The sequence below is a fragment of the Neopsephotus bourkii genome, unplaced genomic scaffold, assembly GCF_033783945.1.
Source record: "Neopsephotus bourkii isolate Nb327-2 ecotype Australia unplaced genomic scaffold, CSIRO-AGI_Nbou_v1 NB_1547, whole genome shotgun sequence".
In the NCBI taxonomy this organism is placed as follows: domain Eukaryota; kingdom Metazoa; phylum Chordata; class Aves; order Psittaciformes; family Psittacidae; genus Neopsephotus; species Neopsephotus bourkii.
In genome coordinates this window covers 68,333-82,289 of record NW_026902023.1, presented here as the reverse complement: position 1 = coordinate 82,289, position 13,957 = coordinate 68,333, and positions in this window count along the sequence as shown.

Sequence of the window (13,957 nt, the reverse complement as noted above, 5' to 3'; positions counted from 1 at the left end):
GAAAAGCAGGGTGCTTCTGGACCTGCCAAAATCAGATCTTAGAAGTGTTAGTAACTCAAGAAGTAGGTTGCATATCAGTGCAAGTTAGTAAGTTCTAGACTGCTTATTGGAATGGACACACTTTTGTCTACATGGCCCTTAAAATGAGTTAACAAATACCTTTACATTGTTCCATGCTGGTCTTGGGTAGTTATGATCCTTCAAGGAATCACAGAAGTGGAAGGAAGCACACTGCCCTTTGCTCCACAGTTCTCAACTGAAAGGACTCATCAAGGCTAAGGAGGAGTCAACATCATTCCTCTTGTTTCTCCGTAAACTCATATCTTCATCACACTAACTAGACAAAAAGGTAGTCAGACTGTTGTAGTATAAGGGATGTCTCACTCTCTCATTTATCCTTCATTTTTAATACATTGGAAAAGCAGGACCTAGTGGCCTTACACTTAAGGCACTCTTCCAGGAGCTAGGCTGTGTTTTGGTTTCTGCTCTGAAGACTATGTATGTTTTTTTAACCACCGACTGCTTTATGTAAATGTTGTGAGTTGTTGTGCATCCCACCCTGATGTGCCAAATTCCCTATACGCCACACAGGGTGTGCACAATGGAATCGGTTCTGCTGCAGAAGCCCAGAAAGAATACCATGAGTCACTAAATCCCTTTATGGATCTGTGTCCAAGATTTTTAAGATGTATCGGCTAGGCCTTGTAACTGAATCGATACTTGAGTAATTGTTTAGAAGGTTGTGTTCAGAAGAACCAACAATGTCAAGACATGAACTGAACTAATGATATTTGTTCTATCCTATACCTCCTTCTCTCTCTGCACATAACTTTGTTGCAGTTAAAGCAAAATTGGAAAGCAAACAGAAAAATGTGGTGCTATAGCTGAGATGAGAAAGGAGGAATGGCCCAGATACACCCGCTGTGGTCCAGTTAGGAAGTATTTGCATTTTCCATTTTCACTTTTGGATTTAAGGTATTCTTATTTGTTGCAAACTTATATTTGGAAAAAACATTTCTGTGAGTATCCAAACAAAATCTATTTGCCTAATACAGAAAAATTAATTTATTATATTTTCTCTGAAAATTTTTATTTTACCTAATGAATACTTTAAAGTAGGAAAGTTATTTTATATGAACCATTTTTCCTTTGTCTGGATATGCTCTGTTGCACTGCAAAAATAGTAGCTTATTCACCTCTTTAGATTTGGCTCAGTGCAGAACTCCCAAGCTTTGAAAGGGATGTGCACAGTGTTTGAAGCCCACTCAGAAATCTGCTACACACGATATGTGTCAAGGTGTAGACATTTCTTCTGCTCTTTGTACAGAGCATCTGATTGTTGATGACAACTGACATTTTTTATCATGAGTTCAACAGTTTAGTCTGAAAACATTCACCATGACTTAGGGAATTTATTTTGATAAGCGAACACTGGTAGGCTGAGCCCAGCTTTGACCTTTAAAAATGAATGTATTGAAAAAGAGGAGGAGAGGAAGAAAAAAAAGATAAAAAGCTCTATGTGCCTTATAGACAAGCAGGCTTTTTGTACTGCTGACGAGATTACCACTTGCTGCTGAGTATCAAGGTAGGCAGGTTTCCTCTAGAGCAGGAAGATGCTTTTGAAAAAAATCTTTGCAATGTTCTTTTCAATTTTTTAATAGAGAAAGGACATGCAAAGCTCTCATTGTGCAACCTTAGAGAGTTATTTCCCATAATTTTGGGTATGAATTTTTGGAGAAAGTTGTGCTAAGTGCCAGGAAACACACTTATGCTTCAGATACCCTGCTTGATTCTGTATTCAATATTTGGTTTACAAAGCCTTTGTTTTCAATTAATCTTTTTTAATAACTACATACTAATTTTGAAATATAATATACGTCCATAATCCAGTGCACACAAAGAATGTATTATCATTCATTTTAAAATGTGTTTTATGGGGTTTCATTCATTCATGCAGAGGCAAAGGTTATACTAAGAACGAACAGCATTTGCATAATAAGAAGCACTTAGTTCCTGTACTCCCAATCATTCAAATAAGGGTCCAGGATAGACTATTGCCATTTCCAGCCTGTATTTTTTTACTTTTCAATCCATTTTTCTCAGTCCAATGTGACACTGGGGTACAAGTGCAGAATACACAAAATTCAGATGTATTCTTGTGTCCAGAATTTAGATACAAAGTGGAAAGTGCCAAGAGGAGGAATAGATGTGAAGAGTACACAGTGAAAGAAGATATTCTGAAAGAATTTATAATCTGAAAATAACTGATGCAGGACAGGATGGAATTCATATGGCCTGATTGTAATTTTTGGGTAAGGCTCAATGCAAATTAGTTTCCATATGGATGGAGCAGGAAGACAGAACAGCCTCTGGTTCTACTCTTAAAATACCTTAGACATGATCCACACTTAGCTAGTCTGAACTTTATAGCTCAGCTTCTAAAAGACATTATGAGGATCCATGACCTGGCAGATGGTTTACATGCCACTGCACTGCTGAGTTATATCACATTGTCCAACTGCAAAATACAGCGATCTTCTCTTGTTTTGAAAGAACATGTTTGGCAATTACACAGGTTATCAAGAAAGTCACAGTATTCATCAACATATAAGGGAGCACACAGGGATATAAAGTTTTGGTGTGCAGAGAATCCTGAAGAAAATTGAGTATCCCCAGATGACTGGCACTGTATGCTCCAGACTGGCAGATTACTTTAGCTCAACAATGCAAGATTAAGAGTTTTGAAGCGCTATACCAAAATAACAAACTGCAGCTATGTAGAAGACCTGCCCTTTTCTCCAAAGATGTGAAATCACTAGTGCACAATGTCACATGACTGTCTTTGAAATCATACAGTTTTAGTTGAATGCTGAATTAAGCTACAGAGCTAAGTTTGAAGAACTTCTGCTTTAAATTCTAACTATGGGAACTCCTAGCCAGCTGAAAATCCATACTAGAGAGAGACAGCCTGACAACAAGCTTTACAAGCCACACTACCTAGGCACTCTTAAAGAATTTTTCTGCAACCTGGAGGCAAAACCTACAATATGTTGATATTGGTGGAAGTTTTCTTAATGGGGAAAGAAAAGTTGGGGGGGGGGGGCTGGGGGCAGGGGGGAAGAGGAAGGAAAGAAGGGCAGAGGTTTCCAAGGGCAAAGATAGACATCTAAATTGATTTCTCTCTTCCTTACACCTAAAGGACTTGTACTCATTTTCCACTGAGCAACAAGAATTAGTAACAGCTGTATTGCAGAGGCTGACAATGGCAGAAGCTGAGATGAGTGAACGGTCACTTATTGTCACAGAAGAATGGGGACACCAGGTACTGGCACTAAAAACATCTCACAACATTCCCCACTCAGATACAGCAGACAGCATGGTGTCCTGGGTTTAGCAGCAGCAGTCATTTTTTCTCCTTCTTGGTAGCTGGTGCAGTGCTGTGTTTTGACTTTCAGGCTGGGAACAAAGCTGATAAAAATTATGTTTTGGTTTGGCCAAGGACTTTGTGAATCTCATGCTCTGCCAGGGAGGAGGGGAAGCCGGGAGGAAGCAGAGACAGGACACCTGACCCAAACTGACCAAAGAGGTATTCCATACCACAGCACGTCATGCCCAGGGGGGAACTGGGAGGGACCTGGAAGGGCTAGGGGGACTGCAGGGTTGGAGGAGGTGTCAGTCGGTGCTTGGTCGGGTTGGGGGGGCAAGTTATCGGTCGCCTGGTGATGAGGTGTTCTATTCTCTTTCCTTGTTATTTCCTTTATCATTACTATTATTGGTGGTAGCAGTAGTGATTTGTGTTATACCTTAGTTACTAAACTGTTTTTATCTCAACCCGTGGGAGTTGCATTCTTTTTGATTCTCCTCTCCATCCCTCCAAGAATAGGGGAGGGCAAGAAGGGGCGGGGGCAGTGAGTGGACAAGCTGCCTGGGTGGGTTAAACCACGACAGTTTCTTTTTGGCGCCCAACGTGGGGCACGAAGGGGTTGAGATAGCAACAGATCTGACCGGATTAATAGTCACTCGTCATAATGCTGATTTATTGGCTCTCAAAGTTGTTCCTCTTGATCTCACAGCTTCAGAATGTTGTAACTTACTTAGATCTGGTATTTGCTGTATTAGTGTTTTTCAAGTGTGGGGCTTGGGCTAAAGTTCTTGTCTCAGTGTACTTTATGATAATGACTTGTAACACAATAGAATTATTGATCATGAAACTTATCTGGCTTATGTTCCCAGTATGGTCACCACCTTTATACTTTGGGAGGTATATAATAGAAGTGCTTAGCAATTACACATATTCTTTCTCCTTCTCGGGTGGTCAACCTGTGAAGGAGACATTCTTTTACCCTCCCAGTCCTCCCCCCAGAGCATTTACAACATCATTTGAGAGTTTTGAATGGCCTCTTAATGCTATTGAGACTTGTTTGCTGATTGTGATGGGGATCACCATGTTGGCATGTATACAGAGTGTATTTTGCCCACAACTATTTCATCTGTTTTCAAAAGTTAAGCAGAGTCAGGTTTGGGTCTTGTCTGGGGTTAAACGACGAAGTAGGAGGACCAACAGATTTTCTCTGAGGCTGGACAGCCATGAGTGGCAGGGTGTGTGGGACAGTATGGGCAAGTATCTAGGTCAGTGGGCCCCTCCAGTACTTTGGAATTTCACCACCGCTCCTCCTGGCACCCCGGTTGCCTGTGCTAGGCTGGATGTTCAAAGGCAGGGTCTCCTCTACGCATCATGCAACTGATGCTACATGGAGTAAATGGGCTGCACTAATTACACAACGAGCTCGAATAGGAAATCCCAGTCGTCCAGGCATTCTAGAAGTCATCATGGACTGGCCAGAGGGCAAAGATTTCGGAATGTCACCAGAGGAGGAGGTGATGCGTGCTGAAGAGGCCCCACCATATAATCAGCTGTCAGAAAGTGAAAAGCAATATGCCTTGTTTACTGATGGGTCCTGCCGTATTGTGGGAAAACATCAGAGATGGAAGGCAGCTGTATGGAATCCTCGACGACAAGTTGCAGAAACTGCTGAAGGAGAGGGTGAATCGAGTCAGTTTGCTGAGGTGAAAGCCATCCAGCTGGCCCTGGACATTGCTGAACGAGAAAAGTGGCCAGTACTTTATACTGACTCATGGATGGTGGCAAATGCCCTGTGGGGGTGGTTGCAGCAATGGAAGCAGAGCAACTGGCAACGCAGAGGTAAACCTATCTGGGCTGCTGTACTGTGGAAAGATATTGCTGCCCAGGTGCATAACCTCGTGGTAAAGGTACGTCATGTAGATGCCCATGTACCCAAGAGTCGGGCCACTGAGGAACACCAGAACAACCAACAAGTGGACAAAGCTGCTAAGATTGAAGTGGCTCAGATGGACTTAGATTGGCAACATAAAAGTGAATTATTTTTGGCCCAGTGGGCCCATGACACTTCAGGCCATCAGGGCAGAGATGCAACATATAGATGGGCCCGTGATCGAGGGGTGGACTTAACAATGGACACTATTGCCCAGGCTATTCATGAGTGTGAAACATGTGCTGCCATTAAACAAGCCAAACGGTTAAAACCTCTTTTGTGTGGAGGACGATGGCTGAAGTATAAATATGGGGAGGCCTGGCAGATTGACTATATCACACTGCCACCAACCCACCAAGGCAAGCGCCATGTGCTTACCATGGTGGAAGCAACCACCGGATGGCTGGAAACGTACTCTGTATCCCACGCCACTGCCCGGAACACTATCCTGGGCCTTGAGAAACACATTTTGTGGCGACAACGGCACCCCAGAGAGAATTGAGTCAGACAATGGGACTCATTTCCGGAATAACCTCATAGACACTTGGGCTAAAGAGCATGGCATTGAGTGGGTATATCACATCCCCTTCCATGCACCAACCTCTGGGAAAATCGAAAGGTACAATGGGCTGTTAAAAACTACACTGAGAGCAATGGGTGGGGGAACTTTCAAGCATTGGGATACACACTTACCAAAGGCCACCTGGTTGGTCAACACCAGAGGATCTGCCAACAGAGCTGGCCCAGCCCAATCGGAACTTTTACATATTGTAGAGGGGGACAAAGTTCCTGTGGTGCATATGAAGAATTTGCTGGGGAAGACAGTCTGGGTTATTCCTGCTTCAAGTAAAGGCAAACCCACTCGTGGGATTGCTTTTGCTCAGGGACCTGGATACACTTGGTGGGTAATGCGGGATGATGGGGAAGTCTGATGTGTACCTCAAGGGGATTTAATTTTAGGGGAAAACAGCCAATGAACTTAATTGTATGTTGTTGCCTGCTGTGTAATACTTTAATAGCCCATCAACCAGATGTCTTCAGGCCACCAGCGACTAGCCCTGACTTCCCTTCAACCATCATCCCAACAGAGAGTGAACTTTGACAGAACCAGACAAGTTCTACAGTAAGGGAATGATCAGCATCAGCAGGCAACGACCCAATACTGCACGCGGCCTCTCCTGTTCTGAAAGACTGTTACAAGAGATGGAGCCTGACATCATGGACCAGATGGACTCAGCAGCTTTATAGGGACTAGTCTATGCACTAAGAAGAGCACTGAGATCAGAGTGATGGTATATTGAAAATGTAGGATCTGAGCATGACGTGAATGGTATGGAATAAGGGGTGGATAATGTCCTGGGTTTAGCAGCAGCAGTCATTTTTTCTCCTTCTTGGTAGCTGGTGCAGTGCTGTGTTTTGACTTTCAGGCTGGGAACAAAGCTGATAAAAATTATGTTTTGGTTTGGCCAAGGACTTTGTGAGTCTCATGCTCTGCCAGGGAGGAGGGGAAGCCGGGAGGAAGCAGAGACAGGACACCTGACCCAAACTGACCAAAGAGGTATTCCATACCACAGCACGTCATGCCCAGGGGGGAACTGGGAGGGACCCGGAAGGGCTAGGGATACTGCAGGGTTGGAGGAGGTATCGGTCGGTGCTTGGTGCTTGCTGGGGGGGCAAGTTATCGGTCGCCTGGTGATGAGGTGTTGTATTCTCTTTCCTTGTTATTTTCTTTATCATTACTATTATTGGTGATAGCAGTAGTGATTTGTGTTTTACCTTAGTTACTAAACTGTTTTTATCTCAACCCGTGGGAGTTGCATTCTTTTTGATTCTCCTCTCCATCCCTCCGAGAGTAGGGGGAGGGCAAGAAGGGGCAGGGGGAGTGAGTGGACAAGCTGGGTGGGTTAAACCACGAGACATGGCCCCACAGTGCTTTCTGTTTCAGCTGCTTGTCCACGGAGCAGGCCACTAGTTGGCTGATGGAGCAGTATAGGATATTATTCTTCAATAGCAATGGGAACTAGGAGCTGATGCTGATCTCCTGAATTTGCAAAGGTCCTACTTGTGTACCCATCTTGTTTACCAGAGTAACAGGAAACACATTTCCACAGCAAGAAACCCTGACTATGGGGTTTGCTTCCTGCAAATGCATTCTACGAGTCCAAGTTATAAAGGCCCACCATGGTGTCACAGAGTGCCAACAGGACTTGCAAAATATGGACTAGGAATGAAAGTAACTCAAGACACTTAATGAACCTGGCCTGAAGTCAGGGTCTTCTGTCCAGTTCAGAACATAATCCCTACTGGGTACTGTGAATGAGAAGCATCTCCTTTGTAGACCACCGTGTGTCTGACAAAATCTCCAGAGACATGCAAGATACAGTTTTATGTTGTCTCAGATGGAGAACAGCATGAGTAGGAACACTAAATTCAATGTACATACATTTCTATTAACTATGCAAGTGCTGGGACATCTAAGCTATTGTAGGATTTTTTATTTTTTTTATAATTTTCACGAAATTAGAAAAAGAAGGCATCACTTTTACTTTCAGTGATATTTAAGAAAAGTTCTGACTGCTTTATTGTGTAAAAAACAATTCCTTAATTGTTTTCAGAAGACATTTGTTTCATGATATACATGAGGTAGGTTAAGAAACATTTCATTATGGAACCTGATCAGACTTGAAAATAATTTTAGACAGACATTAGATATTCACTGACCTGCAGAATCCTCCTAAGACTCTTAAGTAGCAGATAACAAAATGAAACTAGAGACATGTAGTGACTTTTGAAATATAAGTTATCTATGGATACAGTTTCATCAGTAGCTACCCAAGTAATAACAGCACAGTATCTTTTGGGGGAGGTTGGGTGTTTTTTTTTTCCTAAATAATCCAAATGCTTTTCATTTTTTTATCCTTGATTTAGATAGGCTGCAATTCTCTGGGAGGAAGTCCATAACTTCCTTAATGAGTTATGATCAGTTCATCTTGTAGCCTCTTTCTTTAGTATGCTGAGGCATAAAAGTGAGAAGTTAAATTCTATGTGTTACAAAGAGTGGCTTAAATTTATTATATAAAAAAATAATACAACACGTTAAATACACTATACATTAATGATCTCTCATAATCCTTTGTCCCCTTATGCATTGCACAAAAACTTTTCCAAAGCTATGTGGACTAATGGACAGTGAGTTCTCTTTGCAGCTCAGGCACTGACAGGCTGCATGAACCTATGCAGTTCACTTATATTTTTGTTCATCTCATGTCTTTAAATCAGAACCTCTTCAGGGCAAATAAATAATGTGCTCATTATGCATGCAAAAGAGATAAGCTGCTATATCTTCTCACTTTCCTTTATGCCTTTTCAAATAAAGTCTCTTTCTTAGTCAAAATACCATATTAAAATTGGACTATAGCAACAAAGTAATTTCTCCAGCAGTATCTATGAACTATAATCTCACAAAGAATTATGTAAAAGCTTAACTTCCTGCTCTATGAAAATTCCATTTAGTATGGCAACGTTTCAAGAGTTCCATTTCTACTTGAAATAAAATGATTTTGATTTTTTATTTTTTTTTTAGGAAATCTCTCATTACATATTTTACAAAGAAATAGTCATTCTCTATGAATTTTACTGTAGCATTTCATAACAAAGGCATATGCAACTAATTCAGATTTTGAACACTGGACTGTTACAAAGTACAAAATATTTGTAAAAAAATGCAAAACAAAGTGACACTTTCATCTTTCATTCATTGATGTTATTGCACAGAATCATGCAGACAAGACTGTAATTGCGTTTCAGGGAAATCACCTCCTCTGAATGGCAGCAAAACTGAGCAAACTTAGAGAGAATACTCCTGGGGACATTACCAGTAGCTCAGATGTAGAAGGCTGTTTACCTGTGGAATATTTACTTTGTTTATACTGAGATAATTTATCTTTATCCCACTGTCAGAATGCAATTTTTATGGGAACTACTATGTATTCTCCTTTAATTTGCCACTTGTGTTTTAATCTTTACAATACATATAAAGCATTCAATAATACAGGAAATATTAATAATTTGTCTATTTACATCTATTGCTTTTCATATTAATGCAGATGATCTCACCTGACAAAGGAAAAATAAGTCAGGGGAGTATACTAGTCAATGAGGTAAACATCCCAAACTAAAAAAATAAATTCTAGCAAAAGTTACAATAACTTTTCATAAAGCAGGCGCTCACCTTGTGTCTAGACAGATTTCAATTCTGACTATTACTATTCAGTATTTCTCCTTGAAGCATTCAGTTGATTTCAGGTGCTACTAATGATCTCTATCAGCCTCGGAGATGTGGTGGATCTCTAGATTTTTTGTTTGGTATTTCAATTTTGAACAGTTGCTGAGGATGGTATGTCTACCTCATTAAGACAGCAGGATTAGCACTAGAAGCCTAAGACGTCTTTCTTTCCTTCTTCTTTAGTGAAATATCTTGCAGCATGGAAGGCAATGGTGTAAAATGTTCCAACTCAGTATTTGAATGAAAAAAAAAAAAAGGAATGTAGAATAAGGCAAAATACTAAAGATAATTTCAAAATTCATACTTTCATAATGACCAGCAACAAAAGCCTTTCTATAAACTAGAGCGTACTACATAGAACTCTGAACTCTGACACAAATCTGGAATTTTCATTTGCATCCATCTCTATCAAGAACTGAATCTAGCCAGCCCCATTTTCAGAGGGGATATCAGCTTCAGCTCTATGCTATGCACTGTGATATCTCCTTCTCCTCAGCAGATCAGGTTTCAGTAGAATTTGGAGCAATTTTGCTGCCTGACCTTATCACGCTCTTCAGACACCATGTGCATTTGAATAGGGATTTCAGGCAAGTGCACAAATAGGCAGAACAGCAGCAGATTTACAAAGAACTTCTGACTCATTTAACAGCCATTACAGCAGGTATCCAAGATCACATTCATGATCTACTAGTATTGACTCAGTATTGCTTTATATTCCTTCTCCCTTCAAGCACCTCTACTTTGCACCCAAATAATTTCTCAGTTAATAGTGAGAAAGACTGCTTTCTATTGATGCTGACCCAGACATGAATAACCTTAAAATTAATTGCTTCTATATTCTTTGCCAGCATGCTGTTTGGAACTAGATTGACCTTCCCTCTTAAGTAGTTTCATCATGACCTAATTAACTGCTTAATGATAAGGTGGTATAAAATGCAGTAAGTTTGATGTTTGGTACCAATCGCTACATCAGTTAAGGATGTTTTGTCAGCTTTTTATTTTAAAATTACTCCTGAACCATGATGAAAGTTTACTATGTTTATGCTTTTGTTTGTTTGAAACTTACCAAATTCTCAGTTTAATACTTCTCTTCTGATGATGTCAATTGGATCACCTTTCACTACATCTTGAGTTTCTGAAAGATAAAATTAACATCCTGGAAATATTTCTGAATGCCTCTTGCTGAGGTTAAAACAGATACAGCTTTTAGGGAACTTCAGTAATTATACGGGAATGCACAGGCTAACATAATATTCCATCTTGATGAAATTTCAATTTATCCACAGGTGAACACTTGTGGTATTCACCTTTATAGCTAAAATGACTCACTCAAACTGCTTTTTATAGACACGAGATCAAGGAATAGACATACTTCTGCTATAAGCTAAATACCTTGTTACAGATTTTTACTGCTGTTATTTATTTCTGTTTCTCAGTCTTCACTTACCACACCCAAGATATGCAACTGCTCTGTATTAGTACCTAAGACCTGCAAGTCTCCAGTATTTTCAATGCTTGGTACAATACAGAAGCATTTCACCTTGCTTAGGGGACAAGTAGCTTGAACTCCAGTGATCCTCAGATGATGGTTTCTGATAAATTTATTAAAACTGGTAATCACCATTTTCTCATTCCTTGTCATTACAGAACTTTTCAAAGGGTAGTTTCAAAGCAGTTTCAATCTGTATTAGCAAAGACTAGCAAGTAGAATCGGATTTTAACATCACTTGTTATTGCTGAACCAACTTTCATTTTTAGGCAATTGAATTCTTCTAATGAAGAGAAAATGGAAGATAAACTTCTCAGACTTATACTGAGACCAGGTTCATCATTCATAGTATTCCAGTTATTCTGATGCAGAACCACTGTTATTATTTTAACAAGAATCAAAGTTCCAAGCAATGGAAAAATACAGATATAAAACTTCTCAGAATTGGTAAGAATAAAAAATGGCATATTCACTTCTGATCCCCATAACCAGCATCGTAACCACTCTATTCAGAATGTAAAAATTATCTGGTTGCTGTTCTTTCTAATGAAAACTTCCAAATTATGTGCAATGATATAGGGAGGTGCTAATACCAAAATGAAACTTCCAAGCCTTTACGTTCTCGAAAACCCTTTTACCTTATGTTTTGACTGGAACAACACAGCATATGAAACCAAGCCTGGTAACCAGACCTCTGCTTTGCCATCTGTATGCACCGGTGGAACTCTGAGAACAATGAGATGAAAAACAAAATGCCAAGATCTGGAGTCAGGAAATTACATACAAGAATTATAATATTAAATAAGTATAAGCTAAACATCCACTCAAATTGCCTTCAAATACATAGATTTATAATATATGAGTGCTGTGAGCTCACATATTTCAACTACTAGGTAAAAACCAGCTTCAAATAATTTACGGTATTCCTTCCCTTGCCCCCCAATGTTGTGCTATTTCCAGCTCATATTTCAAAGCAGAAGAGCTAGAAGAAAAAGCTGGCAGTGTTAGTTGTTGTTACTTGTGTTCAAATGTTTTTACAGATTAAATACTGCTTTTTTTCTTGTTGGTTAAATTCTTTGTCCCTTGAAATTGTGGGACATAACAGCAAAATGGGAAGAAGCAGAGAAGAGGAAGAATATTACCCCTGTGTGCTGTTGATGCAAGTGCATCTTCCTTACCCCCAGTCTGCAATGTGTTAATAACAGTCACAGGGTCTTAGCTCTTCTAGAGAAAACACCTTAGTCCATTATGTTAATTCTTCTGGGAATACACTGCTCTACTGTGTTAAAATAAAGAAAAAAACCTATCTCATTAGCTATCATCAATCACCTCCTTAGTTCAAGTGGATAAATGCTTGCAATCATTGAAAAATCCTGCTAAGTGAAGTCAACATAAAGTTCATTTAAAATTAAATTTAAAAAAAGCAGGTGTGAATATTTCAGGTACCTGAATAAGTTGATTACGTTATTGAATGATAGGATGATACTCCTAGTGCCATAAAATCATTCAGCAGCCTTGAGACTCAGCCAATACACTGATACATTAGCAAAGGTCCCACTAACACCCCATAGCATCAGCCAGCCCTAAACACAATCACAAAATAGGAACCTAGAAGGCAGTTGCTATGCTAAAGGCATATCAGAGCAAGATGGAGAAAAAGTTCCTCCCAGAGAATATTGTTCCTACCCCCATCTTCCATACTAAGCAAAATACAAATCAGTGACTTTGACTGCAGTTGCGATCAGGAGTCAGGAAGGCTCACTTGTACAAAAGGGTCTCAGGTTTTAAATCTCCTTTCAGCTGTTACACTCAGTAAAACCAACATACTGGAAATCAGAGCAGCACAGGAACAGATATCAAACTATTCAAGTCCTTATATACTTACCATCCAAGCATTTTAAGCAGGGATTTTGTAAGCAAGTTTCCAAACTTTAAAGGTATTAAAAATTTTTGTAATACATTGAGAAAGTTAATAGAAAAAAAAAAAAAAAAAACCAAAACCAATCCCAACAAAACAAAAAACCCAAACAATTACTGGAATTCCATTAATGTAAGAACAGGCCAATATTAGATTTAATAAGCTGATCTCATATAGACAGGACAATAAGCAGAAGTTGAAGGTCACACATACAAGATGACTGTATTTTGGAAAAAAATGCCAGAGAAACAGCTGAAGGGTTGTCAAGAAGAAATAACTGAACATGAGTTCCATGTACAGTGCAGGGCGTACACGCAGTAAAGCAGTCCATGGACAGAGGTAAGGGAATTTGTGGACTTCCAAGTCAAATTACAATGCTGCTGTCGCGAAATTCATCTTAAAACATTTGCAACCTGGGAAGATGAACTCCTAGTCTTGGATAAATGCATGGTGCTTTATTTTTGATCTCTCTCTTGCTTTACGCACACTGCCTGAAGTAGTTTATACCTAGATTTAAATCTAACTTCAACATTAATACATCCTGCGCTATTTTGTCCTGTCTTGTCTAATATAATCAACAGCATGGGTCTTTTATCATTGTCACTTTATCTCCAGCATGCAAGGAATGCTCAGCAAATAGGCTTCTGGAAATTTTCTTATTGTATATCACCTCTGACTCTAGATTCTTACGAGGTAGGGACACGGTACGAATTTGCAGGGCACTTTCTTCATATATTTATCACCAAAAAGACTTCAAAATCACTGTTGTATTCACACTACAGTTCCCATGTTTTCTGTTATTTACAGATTGATATAACCTCAAAAAATGATTCTTAAGAGAGGTAACTCTGTAACACACACAGTTCTGTTCATGGTAGACAATGATCCTCTTCCTACACCAATCATCTGTAGCAAATTTATGCCAAAATGTTACTGCACATTTTCATAACTGTAGGATATTAAAATATATT